Below are 23,716 nucleotides of genomic sequence, written 5' to 3' on the forward strand. Positions count from 1 at the left end.
TAAATAACAGTATTTACACTGGCTGATTCAGCGCTACTAGGTCCTGACATTATGCAGCAAGTAGTTATAGGCCACGAAATATAAACAAATGCCAGGACAACAGACCTATGGGGAACCATCATATATGCCAACTAGTGATTTATCTGCCAGTGTCAAATGATGGTGACACTTCCTTTTGTACATATAGTACGCATATTAAGATACTGGTGGAATAAGAGATGACCTCCCAGTTAGGATCTGCGGGCTCAGCTGGTAAGAGAGTGAGCAGAATCAGGTCAAAAACTTGCTGCATAAGATATATCCTGTTTGTAGACTGAAAAAAAAACTATTCCCCACATTTTATTTATTATGGACTATAAATCAGTGTTCTCTTCGAGGCTTGTGACCTTAGTGTGTTGGAGGGGATTGTGTATTTTGATGATCCACAGAGCTATGTCACACAGAGATTGATCTTAAACATCACACTCTTCCTGTTACGATACCGTCAGAGTCTATGGCATATGGATTAGGCCTGGCTGTAAACATGCAGGGCCCTTTAGCTTGGGAGGGACGGTTAGCCTGAAGCGCTGTTAATGATGGGATCGGACGGTTAGCAGATAGTGAAGGGAAGCAGTTTAGCAAGTCATCCATCTATCCTTCAGCTGCTTGTCATGATGAGGGTTGCAGGGGGCCTGAAATCTCTGCCAAGCAGCACAGGGCACAAGGCAGGGGTACATCCTGGTGGCGTGAGACAAACAGCGCTTCCCACTGAGTCACCATGCTACTGAGTTTAGTGTATCTGAGCCTCACAGGAACGGTAGGTAGAGGGGGCCTGGTTTAGGGTGCATTGCAGATACAGTAAGTAGAACTGGCCTGGTTTAGGGTGCATCGCAGATACGGTAGGTAGAGCTGGCCTGGTTTAGGGTGCATCGCAGTTATGGTAGGTAGAGCTGGCCTGGTTTAGGGTGCATTGCAGATATGGTTGGTAGAGCTGGGCTGGTTTAGGGTGCATCACAGATAAGGTAGGTAGAGCTGGCCTGGTTTAGGGTGCTTCGCAGATACGGTAGGTAGAGCTGGCCTGGTTTAGGATGCATCACAGTTATGGTAGGTAGAGCTGGCCTGGTTTAGGGTGCATTGCAGATATGGTAGGTAGAGCTGGCCTGGTTTAGGGTGCATCGCAGATATGGTAGGTAGGGCTGGCCTGGTTTAGGGTGCATCGCAGATACGGTAGGTAGAGCTGGCCTGGTTTAGGGTGTATCAGTAGGTAGAGCTGGCCTGGTTTAGGGTGCATCGCAGATATGGTAGGTAGAGCTGGCCTGGTTTAGGGTGCATCGCAGATATGATAGGTAGAGCTGGTCTGGTTTAGGGTGCATCGCAGATATGGTAGGTAGAGCTGGCCTGGTTTAGGGTGCATTGCAGATATGGTAGGTAGAGCTGGCCTGGTTTAGGGTGCATTGCAGATATGGTAGGTAGGGCTGGCCTGGTTTAGGGTGCATCGCAGATACGGTAGGTAGAGCTGGCCTGGTTTAGGGTGCATCACAGTTATGGTAGGTAGAGCTGGCCTGGTTTAGGGTGCATTGCAGATAAGGTAGGTAGAGCTGGCCTGGTTTAGGGTGCATCGCAGATATGGTAGGTAGGGCTGGCCTGGTTTAGGGTGCATCGCAGATACGGTAGGTAGAGCTGGCCTGGTTTAGGGTGCATCGCAGTTTTGGTAGGTAGAGCTGGCCTGGTTTAGGGTGCATCGCAGATATGGTAGGTAGAGCTGGCCTGGTTTAGGGTGCATCGCAGATATGGTAGGTAGAGCTGGCCTGGTTTAGGGTGCATCGCAGATATGGTAGGTAGGGCTGGCCTGGTTTAGGGTGCATCGCAGCTACGGTAGGTAGAGCTGGCCTGGTTTAGGGTGCATCGCAGTTATGGTAGGTAGGGCTGGCCTGGTTTAGGGTGCATCGCAGCTACGGTAGGTAGAGCTGGCCTGGTTTAGGGTGCATCGCAGTTATGGTAGGTAGGGCTGGCCTGGTTTAGGGTGCATCGCAGCTACGGTAGGTAGAGCTGGCCTGGTTTAGGGTGCATCGCAGTTATGGTAGGTAGGGCTGGCCTGGTTTAGGGTGCATTGCAGATATGGTAGGTAGGGCTGGCCTGGTTTAGGGTGCATCGCAGATACGGTAGGTAGAGCTGGCCTGGTTTAGGGTGCATCACAGTTATGGTAGGTAGAGCTGGCCTGGTTTAGGGTGCATTGCAGATATGGTAGGTAGCGCTGGCCTGGTTTAGGGTGCATTGCAGATATGGTAGGTAGAGCTGGCCTGGTTTAGGGTGCATTGCAGATATGGTAGGTAGAGCTGGCCTGGTTTAGGGTGCATTGCAGATATGGTAGGTAGAGCTGGCCTGGTTTAGGGTGCATCGCAGATATGGTAGGTAGAGCTGGCCTGGTTTAGGGTGCATCGCAGATATGATAGGTAGAGCTGGTCTGGTTTAGGGTGCATCGCAGATATGGTAGGTAGAGCTGGCCTGGTTTAGGGTGCATTGCAGATACGGTAGGTAGAGCTGGCCTGGTTTAGGGTGCATTGCAGATACGGTAGGTAGGGCTGGCCTGGTTTAGGGTGCATCGCAGATACGGTAGGTAGAGCTGGCCTGGTTTAGGGTGCATCACAGTTATGGTAGGTAGGGCTGGCCTGGTTTAGGGTGCATTGCAGATATGGTAGGTAGAGCTGGCCTGGTTTAGGGTGCATCGCAGATACGGTAGGTAGGGCTGGCCTGGTTTAGGGTGCATCGCAGATACGGTAGGTAGAGCTGGCCTGGTTTAGGGTGCATCACAGTTATGGTAGGTAGAGCTGGCCTGGTTTAGGGTGCATCGCAGATATGGTAGGTAGAGCTGGCCTGGTTTAGGGTGCATCGCAGATATGGTAGGTAGAGCTGGCCTGGTTTAGGGTGCATCGCAGATATGGTAGGTAGGGCTGGCCTGGTTTAGGGTGCATCGCAGCTACGGTAGGTAGAGCTGGCCTGGTTTAGGGTGCATCGCAGTTATGGTAGATAGAGCTGGCCTGGTTTAGGGTGCATTGCAGATATGGTAGGTAGGGCTGGCCTGGTGTAGGGTGCATCGCAGATACGGTAGGTAGAGCTGGCCTGGTTTAGGGTGCATCACAGTTATGGTAGGTAGAGCTGGCCTGGTTTAGGGTGCATTGCAGATATGGTAGGTAGCGCTGGCCTGGTTTAGGGTGCATTGCAGATATGGTAGGTAGAGCTGGCCTGGTTTAGGGTGCATTGCAGATATGGTAGGTAGAGTTGGCCTGGTTTAGGGTGCATTGCAGATATGGTAGGTAGAGTTGGCCTGGTTTAGGGTGCATTGCAGATATGGTAGGTAGAGCTGGCCTGGTTTAGGGTGCATTGCAGATATGGTAGGTAGAGCTGGCCTGGTTTAGGGTGCATCACAGATACGGTAGGTACTGTAGGGCTGGCCTGGTTTAGGGTGCATTGCAGATATGGTAGGTAGAGCTGGCCTGGTTTAGGGTGCATTGCAGATATGGTAGGTAGAGCTGGCCTGGTTTAGGGTGCATCGCAGATATGGTAGGTAGAGCTGGCCTGGTTTAGGGTGCATCGCAGATAAGGTAGGTAGAGTTGGCCTGGTTTAGGGTGTATTGCAGATATGGTAGGTAGAGCTGGCCTGGTTTAGGGTGCATTGCAGATATGGTAGGTAGAGCTGGCCTGGTTTAGGGTGCATTGCAGATATGGTAGGTAGAGCTGGCCTGGTTTAGGGTGCATTGCAGATATGATAGGTAGAGCTGGCCTGGTTTAGGGTGCATTGCAGATATGGTAGGTAGAGCTGGCCTGGTTTAGGGTGCATTGCAGATATGGTAGGTAGAGCTGGCCTGGTTTAGGGTGCATTGCAGATATGGTAGGTAGAGCTGGCCTGGTTTAGGGTGCATTGCAGATATGGTAGGTAGAGCTGGCCTGGTTTAGGGTGCATTGCAGATATGGTAGGTAGAGCTGGCCTGGTTTAGGGTGCATTGCAGATATGGTAGGTAGAGCTGGCCTGGTTTAGGGTGCATTGCAGATATGGTAGGTAGAGCTGGCCTGGTTTAGGGTGCATTGCAGATATGGTAGGTAGAGCTGGCCTGGTTTAGGGTGCAGTTTCTTCAGGTTGTCTGGGAGACATTTTCTTATTTACTTGTTTTTATTTAGCAGATGCTTTTGTCCAAAGCAGCAAGTGAGAGAAATAGTACAAAGAGCCAACTTAGGTGCCACTGTTACTGGGCTGAGGAATTGATGCAGGAAGTGGAAGCTGGTCCTACGGGAAGGGATTGTTGGAGAAGCCAGCCAAGGAAGTGCATCCCATCAGGTGAAAAATAACATGCCAACGGACTTAGGAACTGGAGGAAGGCAGCATCTCTCTGACGGTGAGTGTTTCCAAGCCAAATTACCAAATGCCATCTTTCTCTGGTCTCTTCATTTCCAGTTTGCCATGTGTTTAATATATAATTTGATATATATGTGCATGTGTGTATATAGCAAAGCAGAGAATAACACTTTTGTTCTTCGAAATGGAAGTAATTATCACCATATGTCGAAGCTCTCCCGTGGTTATGTAATTAGGTAACTCCTGGCAGCATTGCATAATGCATATCTAGCAATTTGAAATGTATTCCAAAAGCACAATTGCATTTTGGCACCAGATTCAAGGGTGCCTTTAAACCGTATCACGCCTCATATCGGTTATTTATCAGAGGCCAGGAAGCAGAGGCAGAGCGCCGCACCTCGGGACCGCTGTAAACGTTTAAGCCGGATTCGTTCCCAGCTGACTTCTGTGAGCCGGGTCGTTACGGCCCCCTGCTCGTGTTTCCTCCCCTGCCGAGTTTACTGAGAAGATCAGCAACCGAAGGGGAAAAAAAAACACACTTTTCTCACAGACTGTACCAAACCCGCCAAGTACTGCCACGGAATGCCCACCATCTGGGGCACTTTTGGTGCGTCTGTTACCGGCAATGCATTCAATAACCGCCCCTCTCATCTACTCTTAGTATTACATTACAGGAGCTCTCTGGTGACCTTCACCCATTTCCTATAGTTGATATGTTCCTCGTATATGATATAAGGAACACGATGAAGTGCTCTTCATCTGCTTGTTCTGGCTGGTTTATTATATGTAGCAGAAATATTAGCTGCAGACCCACTAATATATTTTACAGAAATTATTAGGAAATAGCTACTACTGATCCTGGCATCAAACCGCCATACACATGTATTTAAGTAGTTAAAATAAGTAATGAAGTCATTAAGGGTCCTGTTTGATAGGTAATTAGTAGCCAGTTTGGTTTGCTTTCTTTATCGAGGATTCTGACAGTTTTGGGACACACTGCATTACTGTGATATTTCCATTACTGTAGATTCCAGTTTAATTTCACTGCACTCTGTGCTGTTTCACTCTACTATTGTATTAATTCATGAAAACATCTTAGTAGAAACAGGCAGTGTGTCTGTGTGTCTTTCGTGCCACTGACGAAGGGAGCAGGGCGTGGGTGTTTTCGGATACAGTGTTAATCCGTGTGGACTCAGAGCCGGCACTGTTTTCTGATGCCTGCATCCATTCCAAGACGTGTTGCAGTTCCATTGTCACTGTCTGATAGAACAGCATCGCAGCAGCATTCCTGGAGGGTTTGAAACTCTGCAGCAAACACGGTGCGGCTTCCAGCCAAGTTCTCATGCAGAACTTCTCATCCTGGCTTATCAGGAAGTTGGAAAGAAAGGGATGGACGGGTCTGAAGGAGAGCAGTGCAGAGGGGAGGAACAGCCCGATAGGTGGAGGCCTTGGGCCCGTCTCCGGACCGAGCACTTCGTGCTATTAAATCCATGTCCTCGTTGAGCTCTTAACCGAGTCATGCGTGATGGTGCCATCTTAGTTTTTTATCGCTTAATCAAATACATCGTTTGGATAGAAAATATAACCTGATTTCACTTTTTCAGGTTAGGAATTTACTGACTGGGCCATTTGCAAGTCAATATGTGACTTTTTTCGCTGCAGGAGCACGTGGTGTGATTTTCCTGTACAAACAATCCTTTGAACGAGGCACGAGAAAACCACAACAAACAAGCCGCATAACCCCGGAAATCTCACGAGGCGCGATAGGCCGAAACTGCTGGAGACCCCTGCTCACCTCTCGGAGACCGGGGGAATAAACGTGAGGAAATGCACTTTGGAACAGGCCAGCGGTCCCCCAGGAGCACGAAGCACGCAGGAAAGCACAAGCAGCTGTGATGATTGATTATAAAGGAAATTTTGAAAAGGCATCTTGTAATCTTACCCGTGTATGTTTCACCTATGGCACCATGCGACAGCTAAAGACTCGGGTTCACTTTAACTCCATAATATGCGTCCTTGGCACATAAGTACAAGCCAGGTCTCTGTGAATATCAACTCGGCTTGACCAAATAAGTTGGTCGCCAAGGTAATACATTCCTCTGTCTTCCAGTTCTCCGGATCTGAGTCCTCATCAGGGTGCATCGCCACCCTTAGCAGAACCACAGCTGTGAGGGGCTGTCCGCCTCCGTTCAGAGGTGTGTAGGTTTATCTAGTGCTGTGCAATGAAGGAGCAGTGAACTGCTTGCAAACAGGAAGGAAAGTGGAACTGTGTGGGAAAACAGGGAGATGCTGGCTGCTGGTGATACAGTCAGAGCTAATAATTGAAAATCCACAGATAATATTTGCTGCTTTGAAAAATGATCTAAAACAGTGTTTTCCAACCCAGTCCCTAAGGACCTTCAGACAGTCCATGTTTTTGCTCCAACCCAGCTCCTGATAGACCTGTACCAGGTATTTGATGTGTTTGATTGGCTGGGAGCTGGGAGGGAGCAAAAACATGGACTGTCTGATACTGCTCAAAAAAAATTGCAGTTGTTGACAGGCCACTGTATGCAACCCAAATTATGTGGAATCTATTATTTCAAGGTATTAATACATGTTCTGTGAAATAGGTCATTTGTAGGTTTGGAATAATAATTGTTTGGGTTTTTCATTAAACAGGAATGGCTGCATGACACAATTAATAAGTTCACCAGATCATTCCTGTGCAGCACGGGGGGGGTGGGGGGGTTGAAGTGGAGGCAGACCTATTTTGAAATTGCAACTTTGAGAAATATTTGACACAGAGAGATGGTGTCAAAAACTCCCCCAGACTTCTTTGATATGTGTTGCACAGGAAAACAGGTACACCTGTTTCTGACATAAGCGTCTATTTGGGGTTAGTGCATATATGTGTGTGCGTGTTGGGGGGGAGGGGGATCAGGACAAACACATCAGCTGTAAGGGGGGGGGGGGGGGCTTAAAAAATACATTTGAATACAACTGCTGTAAGCTGTGTCTTCATGAAGAACAGAATTCCCAGCAGCAGTCTTGCCAACCACAAGGGGGCGCTCCACTGAACTTCTCACAAGAATTTGCCTCTGTCCTTCATTGCAACTTCGCTCAATAAATCATCCTTTGTGATTCATCATATTAGGCAGACTACGTTTTTCCGGGGGGGGGGGTGTCACTGTATGTCAGCTATCTGTGAAGTTTGGGCAGCATGTGGCTCAGTGGGCTGAGCCTCTGTGCTTGTGATCCGAAGGTTGTTGGTTTGAGCCCAGCCTGGGCAAAATAGTGACACGTCTGTGAGTTCTCGAGCAAAGTCCTAATTCTCACAGCTCCATGGACGGCACTGCAGTTCGCCGTCAAGCTCACTCTCACCTATATGTGTGTCATGGAGAGCAAGATGGGGAAGGTGAGAATTTCCCTTCAGGGATCAATGAAGTGTCATTAATAAAATAGTCAAGCTAATTATGCCTGTAACTGAACCAGTTTGGCAGCTTCCCTTTATACCGAGGTACTACGGGTGATCCAGCTCACAGGATCCTGCTCACAGGATCCAGCTCACAGGATCCTCATTGCTGAGGACCCGAGCGGCTGGACCAGGAAGAGGGGACGCCCACGTAACACCTGGCTGTGGCAGATGGATGGCCTTCCCGGAGGGTGGGGCTGGACCGTGTGTCTTCCTGGGGGGTCGCTGGCCGGGATCCTAAGCAGTTTTGCTGTGGGATGTGATGCATCAGCGCATGATCCCCAACCTGACCTGACCTGAGTTTACAGTTACTGACCAAGTCCAGGTTCCTTATTGCAAAATTTCTGCCACCTTTTCCTTGCAGTGTCCTGGGGTCACATGACAAACACACCCACCAGGCGAAAACTACTGGAAATGTTTATGAGAAACTGAAGGTGATGGGGATACAGCTGATGCACGGGCAACAGAAATCTAAGACTCTAAGACTTTTATGAAGCTGTGTATTGTGAGATGCATTAAATCTGATGAGTTTTGATCAGCATATTTTATATCACCACAGTTTTGTAGCGGTCACGTGTCAAGCATATCAATGAATAAAGGGCTTCAGTGTTTATCCAGAGGGTGGCAGCACTGAGCTGCAGATGAAAATCGGATTTCTCGCTCTGGTCTGTCTCTATCAAGAAAAGAGATTTCGTTTAAGGTTTCTATATGCATTAATGACAGCACCCAGTAACCTCATTTATCTGTATTAAACATTCTGTGAAGTAAATTTAAAATGAAACGAGGCACATGTTTTCTATAATTATCTGTGAATCTAAATAAAAATGAGTAGCCCACCCAGAAATTAAATTGTTTATATACATTTATACATCTTATTCATCAGACAATATTCACCATTCCGGAATTTGTCATTGTAAAAAAAAAAAAGACACAGATATTGGATTAATGTCTATGAGTAATGAAATCGATTTGCTTTTCAGATTAAGTATCTTATCTCCATTTTTGCATCTTTTGCTGAGCATCTTTTGCCAGCATGGCAATCAGCACTCTGAATACACCTGAGAAAATTAGCTGTCCCTTACTGAAATAGCCGTTATGATGTTAATGATTTTTTTGTGTTGGAGTTAGATTCCACCAGGTCACATAATTAACTGAATTATTTTAATCATTTAATGAGGCACTGATTAGTCAAACATGATCAGTGGACGAGTCAAAAAATACTTATAATACTCAAAAAATACTTATATTGGACAGTCACTGCAAATTACTGGGGTGACTTTAGGAGAGGCAAGTAGTTTTGCAACAACATGAAGATCATTATAAGATCATTTTCTTTGACCGCCTAAGACTTTTGTGCAGTACTGTACATACAGTAAACTGTTATGATGTGTAGCTGTTCTCCATGCCCTCGTCCTCTCCGAAAGCTCGCCGCCTACAGACATTAGTGATCCCCCCAGCCCACGTCGCCTTGTTGTGCAATGTCGGAGCAACGTTGAAAGTATGTACCCGCTGGACGGCAGCCCACTCGCGCTGGGTGTGGGGGTCTTTATTGTGGAAAACCGGTGATGGGGGTCAGCCTATTCTTACGGCCGCCGCGGTAATTCCTTTCACATGTCCGAATTCTGCTGCGTTTTAAGCCAATACACAAAAATCCCAACACGTTTTTTTCCCTTTAGCCGACAAGGCGAGAGACAAAAGCGCCGGTGGATGCCAGACCATATGAAATCAATTACCCGAAAAGGAGACTTTTAGCGATTTGATGAATGAATATCTTATTCTTTTCCTTGGGCCTGCGAGCGCCGGACCCCTTCCCAACGGCCGCCCCATGGACGGGGGGCGCGAAAGCGCGGGGCACGCAGACGGTTATCGGGACATCCTGCCCCCCGTGCCTTTTTCACAAACCCATGTGATCTGCGATGGCGGAAATAGGCAACTCCCACATTATTCTGCCTTTGAAGAATCCACATTATTATTATTATTATTATGATTAATATTATTATTATGATGATGATGATGATGATTATTATTATGATTATTATGATTATTATTATTGCACCCCTGCTTTGCTTCCTGACATAAGTTCCAGGCCCCTACACGACATGCACTGGATATTTGGTTAGAGGAGTTGGGAACGGCTCCGGATCGGCGGGAATGCAGATCAGGAAGAAAAGGAGCAGCCATCGGACGCGGCATCCGCCGTGGGGGCGGAGGGGGCGCCGGGGCGCCGGGGAGCCTCAGGGGAGTCGCACCTCCGCGCTGCTGGGCGGCCCCCTGCCTGGCGCTGTGGCCCGTCGTGTTCACACTCGCACTGTGTTTTTGTTGAATCGCACTCAGGTGAGGGAGAGGTCACTGCTGGGAGCCGGATCGCGCTGCTGCCCCGACAGGCACCGACACGACAAGAGAGGACATTAAAACAGCTTTCTAAGCATTTAAAAATAGATGGTGATTTTTTTTTTGCAGTGTGTCAAAGACATGGAGGTTCAAAGTAGTTCTGTCCCGGGCTTTGATGTGATGCTTCTGGGCTCTGTTCAGGGTCCCATTTCAGGAGACATGGTTTTTTTTGGGGGGGGCGGCTGGGGGGGGGGGGGCTTTGCACTGAAAAGAGGTCTTGTGCTGTGTTGTTCTGGAGTCTCCACACCTTACTGCAGAACGCAAACTCACACCTCATGAAGTTAACCACAGGATACACGCCCCCCCCCCCACCCCGTGTCCCCCCACAAACTGCACTGACCCAAACCTGACTCACTCCACGTGGGCTGTGCTCTCCGGGGGTCTCTCCTCCACCCCCCCTCCAGAAAGAAGCTGAATGTGCTCCAGGCCACAGGCCCTGTCTGGTGAGTCCTCTGCTTTCTCCACTTCTATTCTGTTACTCCTCCATCCATTCATTCATCCTGACCCCCCCCCCCCCCCCCCCCACCAGACTGCCTCACCCAGCCTGTCCTTCCTCTCCCCCCCCCCAGGACCACGGTCATTTTCCTCCTATCTGCCCCAACGCAGTGTATGCCACGTCCGAGGGGTGACCTCACCCCCCCCACCCCGAGATGGTGGGGAGGGATTCACCCACAACACACACTGCCCCCCCCGGCTGTTCCCGCAGACTGCCGCGTGCTCATTGGGAGGCCGCAGGGAGGCATAATGGAGATGATGGTATAATTCTGAAAGCCAGCAGACTGTGCTGTCATACTCTCCATTCCCCCCTCGTACCCTGAAGCTGTCATCCAGACTGAATCACAGAACAGCAGTGTGTGAGTTCCAGGCCCATCCGTACGCAGCCCTGGCAGGCTTCCGAATGACTGAAATAAACTTAATGAGCTCCACCTCATCCTCTGCCCCCTAATCAGTCATTTCAGGCCACTTTGAAGCCAGCACAAGGTAATTTTCCTGCTAATTGCTATTTAAACTCCCGATTCCGTATTTAAACATTTTTAGCCATCTTTCAAATTAATGTGCATCTTCCAGGGGCCAGTTATGATGACTAATATATATGTCAGAGGATCATCGACATGGAATGTTAATTCATGGAATTTCCGTCCGCCACCAATCAGAATCAAGCCGGGTGTGATACTACAGAATGTTTGTCATGGCAACAAGGGAAAAAAAATAACCTGAATCACAAGGTTTTTGCAGGAGCTTCATGTTTTCAACACCCATCAAAGGGAATTTAAATGGCAGAGATGCTCCTGCGTTTCATAAATATTCATGTGCTTTTCTCATTTCGGCAAACGCTCCGCAATTACGCAGAGTTCATAGAGCACACATGTGCAGTGAAATATGTCGTACATATGCTATCGTTTTACATGTACTACAGGAGGGAAGGCTTTACTCGCCTACTGTTCCAGCTGTGTGTCTCCTGATTTACTGTGCAGAATACCGTATCTGACCTGGAGTACGCTATACATAATCTTTTGGGACTTATTTTTACTGTCCAACATTTTCCCCCCTTTTAAAAAAGTTATTTCTCTAATAATTATTTCCTTTGTTTACAAACGCTGAAATTTTGCTTGTTTTTACGTGCACATTGCATTTGTTCTATAAAAATGTGTAACACGCTCCAGATTGACTAAATTATAATGATTTTAACCCAATAACGCTTGTATTGCTTCGTTTGGTTGTATCGCATTACCTTCCCACAGCACAAAATCTTTATGAGGAACATGAAACCCTGCATATCAAAAACATCAGTCCATCCATCTACGGTATATTCCATCCAATCATCCAGTACACGGTTGCGGAATGAAAACAATCCCTGGTTATGAACTAAATTGAATAATTCTACATCAAATTCCCTTTTAAGGGCAGTTAAAAAACTTTAAATGTCACTATCATTATCTTTTACAGGAATAGTTCAATATTCTAGGTTTATTACCACTGAAATATTAGCTTACTGTTTACATTACAAGCGGTTTCATAGGTGCAAATGAAATTGAGGTCATGTGATTCATGGAAGTTGTATAAGCTTAATTTACATAACTCTGCAACATCATACGGATAAGCTGTTCGAAAAAGAACAGATGGTTCATCTATGCAAAATCACGTATTGCACTAGTTCATATTCAGTGCAAGGCTATATTTGTTTTATGTCAGTGTACGTCATGCTTGTTTATTTTCATACTGATCTGATTTAATTTTGGTTCAGTTAAACAGTCGACAAAAGAGCTTCATGTAAGGTTTATTAAAGACACATGAATTTTATGTTCAAGTTATGATTTAGTTAGAATCCGAGGTGTGTCCTTTGCTTGGCATATTTCCTACACGGAGTTTTGCACTGGAAAGGTTGTGTCTACGGTCCGCTGCACGGAAAATCACCTGCAGATTTCTAATGGCCAGTAGTGGGGGCTGTATCGCGTGTATCCGCAGGGGCAGGTTAATGCACGGGTTTACCCGGGCTGAGGAACTGGGGCCTCCGCTAAATACTGTTTGTGCTTCAACTAGCCCTGTTTAATGATATTTTAAAATCAGAGTTGCCACACACCCATTATATAGGGTCATCCTGCGTTGAAAAACACAATGCTGTCTTGTTCTGAACCGATTTGGTTCGCGATTTGATCCTTAGGCCTGTTTTCATGTCCAGACCGAAATACAGCTTGAGCTGCATTTTTTTAAAGTGATACTTACGATTTAAATCCTGTCCCCATTCTGTCGAACCATCTGCATGGCTCTGCCTGTCTTGTGTTTTCTTCCAGCTGCTCGGGTTTCCTGCCACAGTGTAGAAACACAGTTAAGGGATAACGGCAACTAAATTGCCCATAATGTGTGAACATGTGGGCATCTTTCGAAGCTACACCGGTCCACTTTTCACATTTTCACTTTAATATATGAATGTTGAATTACACACACACACACAAAATGCAACGATTTGCAAATAATAAAAATCCATATTTAATTGAAAATAGAGCAAATGTTTAACCTGAGAAATGTTGTTATATGACAAGTATACGCTCAGTTTGAGTTTGATGTCAGAAACAAGTTCCAAAACCTTGAGCCTAGGGCGTGTTTACCACAGTCTTGCATCACCTCTTCTTTTAATAACACTCTGTAAACGTCTGGCGACTGAGGAGACCAGTTTGCTGGAGTTTTGAAGCTAAAATGTTGTTCCTTTCTTGGCTGATAAATGATTTCAACTGCTCAGCAGTTCAGGGTGTCCTGGGTTGTATTTTTCATTCCATGATGCACTAAATGTTTTCGATGGGCGACAGGTCTGGACTGCAGGCAGGCCAGTCTCGTACCCGGACTCTCCCCCTACGGAGCCTTGCTGTTGTAATGCACAGAATGTGGCTTCACATTGTCATGCTGAAAGATACAAGGGCTTCTCTGACAAAGACGTTGTCTGGATGGCAGCATATGATGCTCCACATCCTGTATATATCATTCAGCATTAATGGTGCCTCCCCAGCTGTGCCAGCTACCCAAGCCATGGGCACTAATGCACCCCCACACCATCACGGATGCCGGCTTTTGAACTGTTTACTGATAACAAGTTGGAGGGTCCCTCTCCTCTTTAGCCTGGGGGACGCGGCGTCCATGATTTCCAAAAAGAATTTGAAATTTCGATTTGTCAGACCACAGGGCAGTTTTCCATTTTGCCTCAGTCCATCTTAAATGAGCTCAGGCCCAGAGAAGTCAGCGGTGTTTCTGGATCCTGTTTAGATCTGGTTTCTTCTTTGCATGGTATAGTTCCATCCTGCATTTGTGGATACAGCGACGAACTGTGTTCACAGACAGTGGTTTTCGGAAACGTTCCTGAGCCCACGCAGTGATTCCCACTGTAGATTCGTGTCTGTTTTTAATGCAGTGCTGCCTGAGGACCCAAAGATCACAGCTAAGGTTTTCAGCCTTATCCTTTGGGTACTGAGATTTCTCCCGATCCTCTGAATCTTTTAATGATATTATGTACCATAGATGATGAAATTTCCAAATTCTTTGCAATATTACGTTGAGGAACATTATTCTGAAATTGTTGCATTATTTGCCCTGCAGTCATTCACAGAGTGCAGAACCTCTCCCCATCATCACTGCACAGAGTGCTGAACCTCTCCCCATCTTCACTGCACAGAGTGCAGAACCTCTCCCCATCATCACTGCACAGAGTGCAGAACCTCTCACCATCTTCACTGCACAGAGTGCTGAACCTCTCCCCATCATCACTGCACAGAGTGCTGAACCTCTCCCCATCTTCACTGCACAGAGTGCAGAACCTCTCACCATCTTCACTGCACAGAGTGCTGAACCTCTCCCATCCTCACTGCACAGAGTGCAGAACCTCTCCCCATCCTCACTGCACAGAGTGCAGAACCTCTCCCATCCTCACTGCACAGAGTGCTGAACCTCTCCCATCCTCACTGCACAGATCGCAGAACCTCTCCCCATCCTCACTGCACAGAGTGCAGAACCTCTCCCCATCTTCACTGCACAGAGCGCAGAACCTCTCCCCATCCTCACTGCACAGAGTGCAGAACCTCTCCCATCCTCACTGCACAGAGTGCTGAACCTCTCCCATCCTCACTGCACAGAGTGCAGAACCTCTCCCCATCCTCACTGCACAGAGTGCAGAACCTCTCCCATCCTCACTGCACAGAGTGCAGAACCTCTCCCCATCTTCACTGCACAGAGTGCTGAACCTCTCCCCATCCTCACTGCACAGAGTGCTGAACCTCTCCCCATCCTCACTGCACAGAGTGCAGAACCTCTCCCCATCCTCACTGCACAGAGTGCTGAACCTCTCCCATCCTCACTGCACAGAGTGCAGAACCTCTCCCCATCATCACTGCACAGAGTGCTGAACCTCTCCCCATCATCACTGCACAGAGTGCTGAACCTCTCCCCATCATCACTGCACAGAGTGCAGAACCTCTCCCCATCATCACTGCACAGAGTGCTGAACCTCTCCCCATCATCACTGCACAGAGTGCTGAACCTCTCCCCATCCTCACTGCACAGAGTGCAGAACCTCTCCCCATCTTCACTGCACAGAGTGCTGAACCTCTCCCATCCTCACTGCACAGAGTGCAGAACCTCTCCCCATCCTCACTGCACAGAGTGCAGAACCTCACCCCATCATCACTGCACAGAGTGCAGAACCTCTCCCCATCATCACTGCACAGAGACTCTGCGTCTAAGGGGGACTCTCTTTATACCCAGTAATCCTACTGACCTGTGCCTATTAACCTAATTAGTTAGATTAAGCAGGTGTTTTGTTTTAGCATCACAACTTTTCTAGTCTTTTATTGTCCCCGCTTTAAAAAAAAAAAAAAAGTGTTGCTGGCATTAAATTCAAACTAAGCATGTATTTCTATTTAAAACAATAAAAAAATCTCAGTTTCAACATCTGATATGTTGTCTTTGTTCTATTTTCAATTAAATACGGGTTTATATGATTTCCAAATCATTGCATTATGTTTTAATTAACATTTTACGAAACATTTTCGGAAACGGGGTGTTGTGTGTTTGTGTGTGTGTGTGCGCGTGTGTGTGTATACATATATATATATGACATAAGTTGATAGTTGACAGACAGACAGACAGATAGACAGACAGACAGACAGATAGAGTGTATATTTATAAAGCAATGCACTTGCAACCTCTGTATCCAGCATTTACACAGGGTCTGTGCTGTGCTATCAGGCTATATGCAGTATAACATAATTTCCCATAGACCAGCTTAGAACATAATACTAGTGATAGAGACAAACCCTAATGCGACACATGGTCCCCACCCTTGGACCTCTCTAAATAACGCCTCCTATATTTTTCAGAAATCCATCTGGTCTACATTTGGGCTGCTGTTCTTTTACAGATGTGCGCAGGTGTTTTCAATTAGCCAGTACCAATAATGCCACATTGTTGCCTCAAAAGGAACCTTGTTCCCAATTTTTTTTTATTATTATTATTACTCTGCTCACAGTATCGCCGCCGTGGCTCAGCTACGAGTCGGCCTCAATCGCCCGATAAGTAACAGTTGAGGGATCTAAGCGCAGTTCAGGCACAGGAGGAACTGGTGATAGTGAAGAAAGGAGAGGTAAAAGCGGCAGACGTGACAGGCGTTCTAACGTGCGTTTGCGGGTGCCTGAGCTGCAATGCGCCGAGGTCGCGGCGGGTGATGGCTAACTGGGACGGTATCGTAAAACCAAAAACATTTTACGGCCGTTTAAAGCACTTACGAGAGTCTCGGGTCGATTGGAAAAGTCATTTGAGTCAGACGTGGTGATACCCAAATCTGCGGAAAGTGATCTCACTGCTTCCTCATGAATCAGACGAGCTGAGCTCCCAGAAGCATGCAGATGTGAAATAAATTATATAATGTAAAAAAGTTACATGGTGACTGTCCCAGTTTTCATCGAAAGTTTGTTACAAGGGGCTCTCTGTGATTAACAACCGCTGACTGGCTTTCCAACGCAGCTACACACAATATAAAAATGCAGATGTATTTTCAGAGCTGACAAGTTTATATTTCACACCCTTACCCTTGTAAAAGTTAAACTGCGTAAAACTGTTACACCTATAGTATAGTCACCCACAATGGACACTGAAAAGGATCACAAGGTTTACAATGGTAAGAAACGGGGAAATAACATTGTTATTTAAACGCAGAAATAAATGCATTCTATATGTGCAGGTTGTAATTGTGTATTTTGTAATATATAATAAACAAAATTAAAGTGACAATGTTTAGTATCCAAATTCTTAAGTAGCATCTTCTTAAGAAGAACTTTCAGGAGCGAATCATGTTGATTTTAAGACTTAGTGCATTTTGCTAGTTTTGGGCTGATGTTTGTTCAACTTGGATGCAAAACCATTTCTAATCACTAGATAAAACAGTAACTGTTGTTAAGAACCATCTGATTGCGCATAGAAAAACAAAGAACCAGGGCAGGTCCCATGACCAGTGGAGGCCTTTATGGGCGAGTTACTGGCACTGTCAGTACACCCACTGCTGTAACACCATCGTGTAAAATCCCAGCTTGGACGATCAGACCAAACCCACTGATTGTTCATCCATGACCCAAACAACCAAAGATCTGACGCGCAAACTTCTGAGTGTGATTACAGAAAAAAAACAGTGCAGGAATCTTCAAATCTCTCACGGCTCTCATTTAGACTTGGCTGGCGCCGACCTGACATAGCTGTGCCAATTCCCTGTCATAATTCCTGGAAAAAAAGGCTGTGGTTACAGAATAAGTAGAACCTACGAGCTGTAATGATCCTGAACAGATCTGGGTCTAACCTGCGTCCCCACCCTGTGTTCTTCAGTGCAGAAGTTTCGAGTTAAAATTAGGTGGAGCAGTAAGCATCATGGCACTTAAGGTGGGGGATTCAGGCACAGGGGGTGTGGTTCAATGGGTTAGAACGCCCTCAAGCCCCAATTGCACCAGGGACTGTCTGACCTACTGTCCTGAATCTGTGCTGCTTTGGATAACAGCACCTACTAAATAGATAAAAATCACTCAGAGGAAGTTTCCAGTATTACAGTTAAGCTTCATAACCTAAACAGAATCAGAAAATATTATGTTTTTATATAGTGTCACCTCAGTAAATCATGAAAAATATACATTTCACTGTTGTTTTTTGACTTCGTGGCTTCAAAGCCCCTGTGTAAACTACCAGCACGACCAGTATGCTGCGTAGTTTCAGTACCAGTCATTTCTGCCCAGTTAATCTCGGCGTTTTTCACTCTTTGAAGAAGTCGGAGAAAGGAGGCAGCGTGTGAAGAATGAGGCCTTTGTCCTGCGTGTTGGCCGCAGAACCCTAGTAAAAACACAATGGCTTTAGTGCCTGAAATGGCTCTTCTGCTGAATGTGGGTCCGGAATGCGGCGTCTGTCCCGTGGAGCAGCAGCTGGGGATGCGGCTGGTATGTTTGTTTTGTGCTGTTGTTCGTCGTGGGAGGTGCCCCCCCCACCCCGAGCTCCACACTGAAGGCAGCCACCGGTAATGTACAAAGGAACCATTCACCCCCCCCCCCCCAGCCCTTCGTGCCCCCTCCCACTACACCCCACCAAAAAAAGTCAAGAGAAGTCAATTATCACGTAGAGCCGTTTATCTCAGGGGGGAGGTATGAGGTAATCGTGCCCCCGTTTTTTCTGGGAGCGGAGGATACGTTCAGGTAATGAAGTAATTGCCAGCAGCACCGCGTCAGTTCCAGAAGATTCTTCAAAGCGTGCGTGAGGTGTCAAGTACTGGGCCCTGTTCGAGGGAGCAAGTGAGGTCAAGAGAAGCAAACGTCCCTTTTTTCTTCTGGCTTGACTGATTGATGTTTCACGCCGCGAGTCGAACGTTTCATGCGCACGTCGGATGCTAATTGCGTACGGTAGCTGATGGGAGCGTCCCCGGGTGGAACGCCGCGCTCCAATTAAAAAGTCACACTTGGCACCGTGTCTCTAGACCCCCCCACCCCCCACCCCCCTCCATTGGAGGGCTATCCTGCAGGAGAGCCCAAATTAACACTGCTGTAATGAGCCGACATGCACCGACTCATGCCAACATCGCCCGCAGGCTAACGCGCTAAGCTTTCATCCTAACCGCCCCGAGTTCTGTGAAATCCCCCTGTTTCATCGTAATTTTTATTTTTTTTTTGCTCGACAGCTTTTATCGTATAGCGGAGATTCAGTGACGCACCTGCTCTCCCAGGCCAGCGGTTATGCGGTGGCTGCCCGGTCGCCTTTTGCTGGTGAGCAGCTAAAAAGAAATGGGTCCCATTTGAAAATGAGCAATTCTGGGTGTGTAGCTTCATTAACAGTTATGCAGAAACCCCCTGTTTTATTAAAGAAAGAGCACAAAAAATAAATAAAAACTAAAGAAACTCAAGGGAAAATAAACTACCAATGAGAAGGGCTCAAGGTGCGTTTTTAAAACTTGGTGTACCCCAAGGCTCTGTTTGATGTCAAAAGAAAAGCAGTCTGGGACTTCACTATAGGCCAGTGCATGCTCTTACAGAAAATATCTGCTAGCTAAATGAGAGAGGACCCCGAATTTGAAACGTTCCTGCTGAGTCCAACAATGTTGTTTCCCTGGGTTCATTTTTTAAATAAATACACTAGCACATTATTCTCAAGCAACATTCAACCACGATACGCATGATTACAAAACAGTGGGCTGACAAAGTGAAACGTGGATGCCGAATGCCTCAGAACTACTCTCAGGAAACTCTTAACACTGCAATATCTCATAAAACTGAGTGTGGTCGTCTAAGCAGCATGAGTGGAGTCAAGGAAAAGCAGCATGTGATTTTATCATCAGCTATAATCATCACAGCACGGCAGGTAAGGACCTTCACTGTGGACCCAGACAAAAGCATACCCAGTCCAAGTCCCTGGACTGAGGGGGTTGTAAGCTGGGGGTAGTGGGGGTGGCTCAGTGGATTAGGACATTGTGTCTGTGATTGGAAGGTTGCTGGGTCAAGTCCCATAGTTGGCAGAGTGGTTACACCTTTGGGTCCTTAGTCATTCCAGCTTTCTCAATGGTATGTTTTCAGACAATAAGTAAAATGTAACCCTTGTGTGAGACACATATCTGCACTGCTGTTAATATTAATACATTCAGATATGCATATTTGAGTTTCAGTGGTTAAAACTGTCTACTGAGATAGTTAATTATTTTGTAAGGTGATGAGCATTCATGAGTCTGCACTCCCATGATGCACCTGGAACGCCACGACATCATCACACCACATGATGTGACAGAAATAACAAGCAGAATGTCTTTACAGTGCTTAAGCATCTGTAGGTGCGGGTAGTGTGAATAGCCAGAGCTTCACCTTCTATAAGACGATCAGGCTGAGGGACTTGCTTGCTGGGTGCAACAGTGAAGGCTCTGTTGGGATTCGAACCTTCAGCCTCATGGGTCACACGCCAGGTTCCTTAACCTACAGTATGGTTATAAGAATCCATTATCTTTATCCAGGCTGTCATTCCTTGGCTAGATATCATTGGGATCGCTAATCATGGTAAATAGGAATATTTCACATAGAGTACTATTCACTTTTTCACCTAGACAAATTATTTAATTCCCTGCAAGTCTGTCCAGAATAAGCAACTGGAAGATGGATGGATTACTTTATTATCATATTTAATACCAGAATATTATTCCCAACTGACTGTTTAATTGTGTGAGCTGGATGGTGATTAATGTCTGCACCTGTTAATCATTTGGTTTAGCTGGATAACGGTTTTGGTAAATTATATGTGTGAGACTTAGAGGGGTGTACGATCCGTCATCCATTGTGGTATCTTGCATGTTACTGCCGTTAAAATAAACTACGTTATTTTAAGATCTGCCTTCCCCTTACCTGGTGCTCCTGCGTAGGTGCGCTGTAGGGTGAGTGACTGTGTGGCACCGGCGGTAACAACACGCGTCTTGGGAGTTCAGATCCAGAAAAAATCATGCTGCAGAAATAACTGTAAAACACATGCATTGCCAAATTTCATATAAACTATCGTTTTATATACACGTATATTTCTAGGCTATAGGAAGGACCTATACTTTCGAGAATAAGGCAGCTAGCTATATAAACCAAAAATTAACAGAGTATGGATTGTAGGATAAATGGAGCGTATAAACACGGTTGTATAGAAAGGGGGACGGATTGGTTCGGTTAATGGAAAGACTTAACATTAGGAATACCGTCCAATTCAGTTGAAATACGCTTTGTGCAGCTTTACAATATTTTTGCTATGGATTTTTTTTAGCATAAACAGTGTGCTGTATGCTGTTACGGATGTTATGTAAAAAATCCCAGGGTATCTGTCAGCAGCGTCGCCCAGCAGCACGGCAGACCCCGGTTCCTGGCGCTTAACTGGTCCTGGGATGTTAGTTTTAACTGGGAGTTGCGGGGTTGGAGCCAGGGCGGGCACGGGCCGGAGCGCCTGGCAGTGCCGTCCGGGTACGGAGCACGGAAACCGCCCTGATCACGGCGACGTGACGCGGGGAGCACAAAGGGCCCTTGTCTGAACTCCAGGCGACTGATTGATTGCGGTGACACGAAGAGAGCCTGAAAGGGAAACTGCTGTCAGCACCGGGAAAGCAGACCGTCTGCATAACGGAGACGCAACGGCACACCTGCGGCTCTCAACTGTCAGGGATGATCCACGCTAAATGCATGACACGGATCTGTCGCAACCCCGAAACGGCCGTAAAGTGCCCGGTACGCCGAGCTGCACTGACAGCAAGTCACTTCTAATGCTCTGTTTTGTTTTGTAGTGCAGAAAAACGTGCAAAACGAGCGCGCAACGATTTTCACTAATAAACTTGACCGGTAGATGGCGCAAATCAGCCTTAACCTGGACTTAACCAGGTTTTACACCATAAATCTTTGTAAAATTGTAAAAGACTCCAATGTTAGATACACGTAAGGATGCATTACGTACTATGGCATAATACTACAGTGCTGTGTTTATGATCTTTATCCTTTCATGTAGTCTAACTTGCAGCCTTGCAGTGCACTTTCCAGTTGCACCTTCAAACAGTACTGGGCGAGCGATCGCTCATATGCAGCGTTTCCTCTGTATTCAAGGTGCCTCTCCAACAGCTACTGTTACTGTTATTTTTAATATACTGTGTCCCATTGTTTAAATAACCAGCAAGAATAATACGTACATTTGCGTCACATGAGATATTCCAGTCTCTTTCAGTAAATATAGGCCTACCAATTTTGATAAACAGTGATATCTGATGTAGGAACATCAGGCCTATACTAACCAATGGCGAAATTAATACAGGTATAAAATGAAAGCTGATATGCATTAACATAATGATTAATTATCTTAAAACCTGAACTTCCCAGTGCGTCAGGGGGTAGTATGTAAGTATCATCTACTTTTATTTGCCAGGTGTATATCTGTCTGTCTTGCGCCCTCCTCGACTTGCTTTTTCAGATGGGAAAACCACGCGGGTGTCTCCTGCAGAGATAAAAATATACAAAACACGACCCGTTCCTCACACCCACCAATGAATCTTCTCCCGTTCGGACCCCGGGGTCTGGCAGCCAGCCGACCGGACCGTTAGCGCGGTGCAGTAACAGTAGCTCGGTGCGCCGGTGCTGCTGAATGGTACAGCGACGTGACGGAACCGGCGTCCTCCGGCGATGCCCCGGAACTGGGGCTAAAATTACACGCACGCACATGATTCATCAGCAAGTCGAAATGAAAAGGCAGCGCTGTCGCCCCAGTCCGCTCATCAACATCTCATCCAGATATGAGTCATTAATCAAGGATATTGGAGACAATCGCTCCCTTTTTCCTGCGCCTGCACTGGGAAAATATTTTAAAAACTGGGAATTTGCATCCATGCGCGCGGCATTTTTGAGAAAGCCTGAACCTACGCGTATGACAGCAGTCGCTTCCAAAGAAAATGTTTATCCTCTTTTCTCCCAGGAGCTCTCTTTTGTGCGCAAAAGGTCCTAATAACACGTATGAAGGTACGACGCCCGGGTGGTAAATGAAGGCCAAGATAGCCCTCAATGAAGGGGCAGGTGATTTGTTTTTAGATGTGAATTTAAAAAAAAAAATTGCTGCCAGGTTTTCATGCTTATAGGGTGGTATTAGTGTTTGGGGATCTCTGCTTGCTTCTGTGAGGCTGCTATCCCACAAGCAAGCCATTGAAACGCACTTCGTTTTTTCCCTCTCCTTCTAAATCAGCCAATTTCTATTCCCAAGATTTGGTTTTCTTTCTGGTTCTGCCAACGCCGGGCACCGTGTGGCCAGAATTAGTGTCTGTGTGCATTGTGTCCACTTCCACACATGACTGGGCACAACCTGCGTGTCGGGGAGATTAACCAGGCCGTTTAACGCCAGTTTTCGATAAATGTTTGCTTTTAAAATTTTTTGATTAACCAATTAAAAATAAAATGAGGTCAAGCTGAAACAAGCAATCTGTCTTTCATTTCCAGTTGTTTTTACCCCTGGTTCTGAGAAAGACTGCAGACTCGGACAGTCCAAGAGTTTAAACATCGATGTGTGTAAAATCTTTGACTGAATAAGACGGCCAAGAAGCACAGATGTCCTGCCTAGATACCGACAAAGCGGGCAGCTTATCAGCCTCCGCACTCCATTCATAACCACAAAGGGCAAGGACCGCAAGTTCTTTTAGCTGCTTGGAGCTGAAACCAGCCCCCATAGTTCTTGATGGGGGGGGGGAGGAATGAAAGCTTCCTGGTTGGGGTTCTTCATGGCCTCTTTATGAGGTCATGGCTCTGTTTGATTACTGGGAATTCAAAGGGTCTGATTGATGCTCCACCACAACACCCCCCTCCCCCACCCCCCCGCCCCCTTTGTTCTAAGTGTGGAGCTCACAAATTGAAAACTAAATTAAAATATTAAGTTTCCCCGTCGAGTCGAGATGACAGCAACCGTGGGGAGCTGAACCAAGGGAATGCTCTTTCCAGAGGCAGCGAATCTGGCCCTGGGCTCCTGCAGACATGCTCCGAAATAACAAGAGCAATATT

The 23,716-nt window shown here is 46.6% G+C and overlaps 1 protein-coding gene across 1 annotated transcript in view; it reads right to left on the bottom strand.

The window, feature by feature from the left end:
• The window catches only part of LOC111848368 (mitogen-activated protein kinase 8), a 38,698-nt gene extending 16,377 nt beyond the window's left edge, over positions 1–22,321 (bottom strand). The window contains exons 1-4 of the mRNA XM_023820284.2: positions 22,220–22,321; positions 20,564–20,672; positions 20,033–20,140; positions 12,900–12,980 (exon numbers count right to left, since the gene is read on the bottom strand). The gene's annotated coding sequence lies outside the window, so the exon portion shown is untranslated. The remainder of the gene's footprint in view (positions 1–12,899; positions 12,981–20,032; positions 20,141–20,563; positions 20,673–22,219) is intronic.
• Positions 22,322–23,716: the final 1,395 nt, after the last annotated feature.

Source organism: Paramormyrops kingsleyae, chromosome 20 (genome assembly GCF_048594095.1).
Source record: "Paramormyrops kingsleyae isolate MSU_618 chromosome 20, PKINGS_0.4, whole genome shotgun sequence".
NCBI lineage: Eukaryota > Metazoa > Chordata > Actinopteri > Osteoglossiformes > Mormyridae > Paramormyrops > Paramormyrops kingsleyae.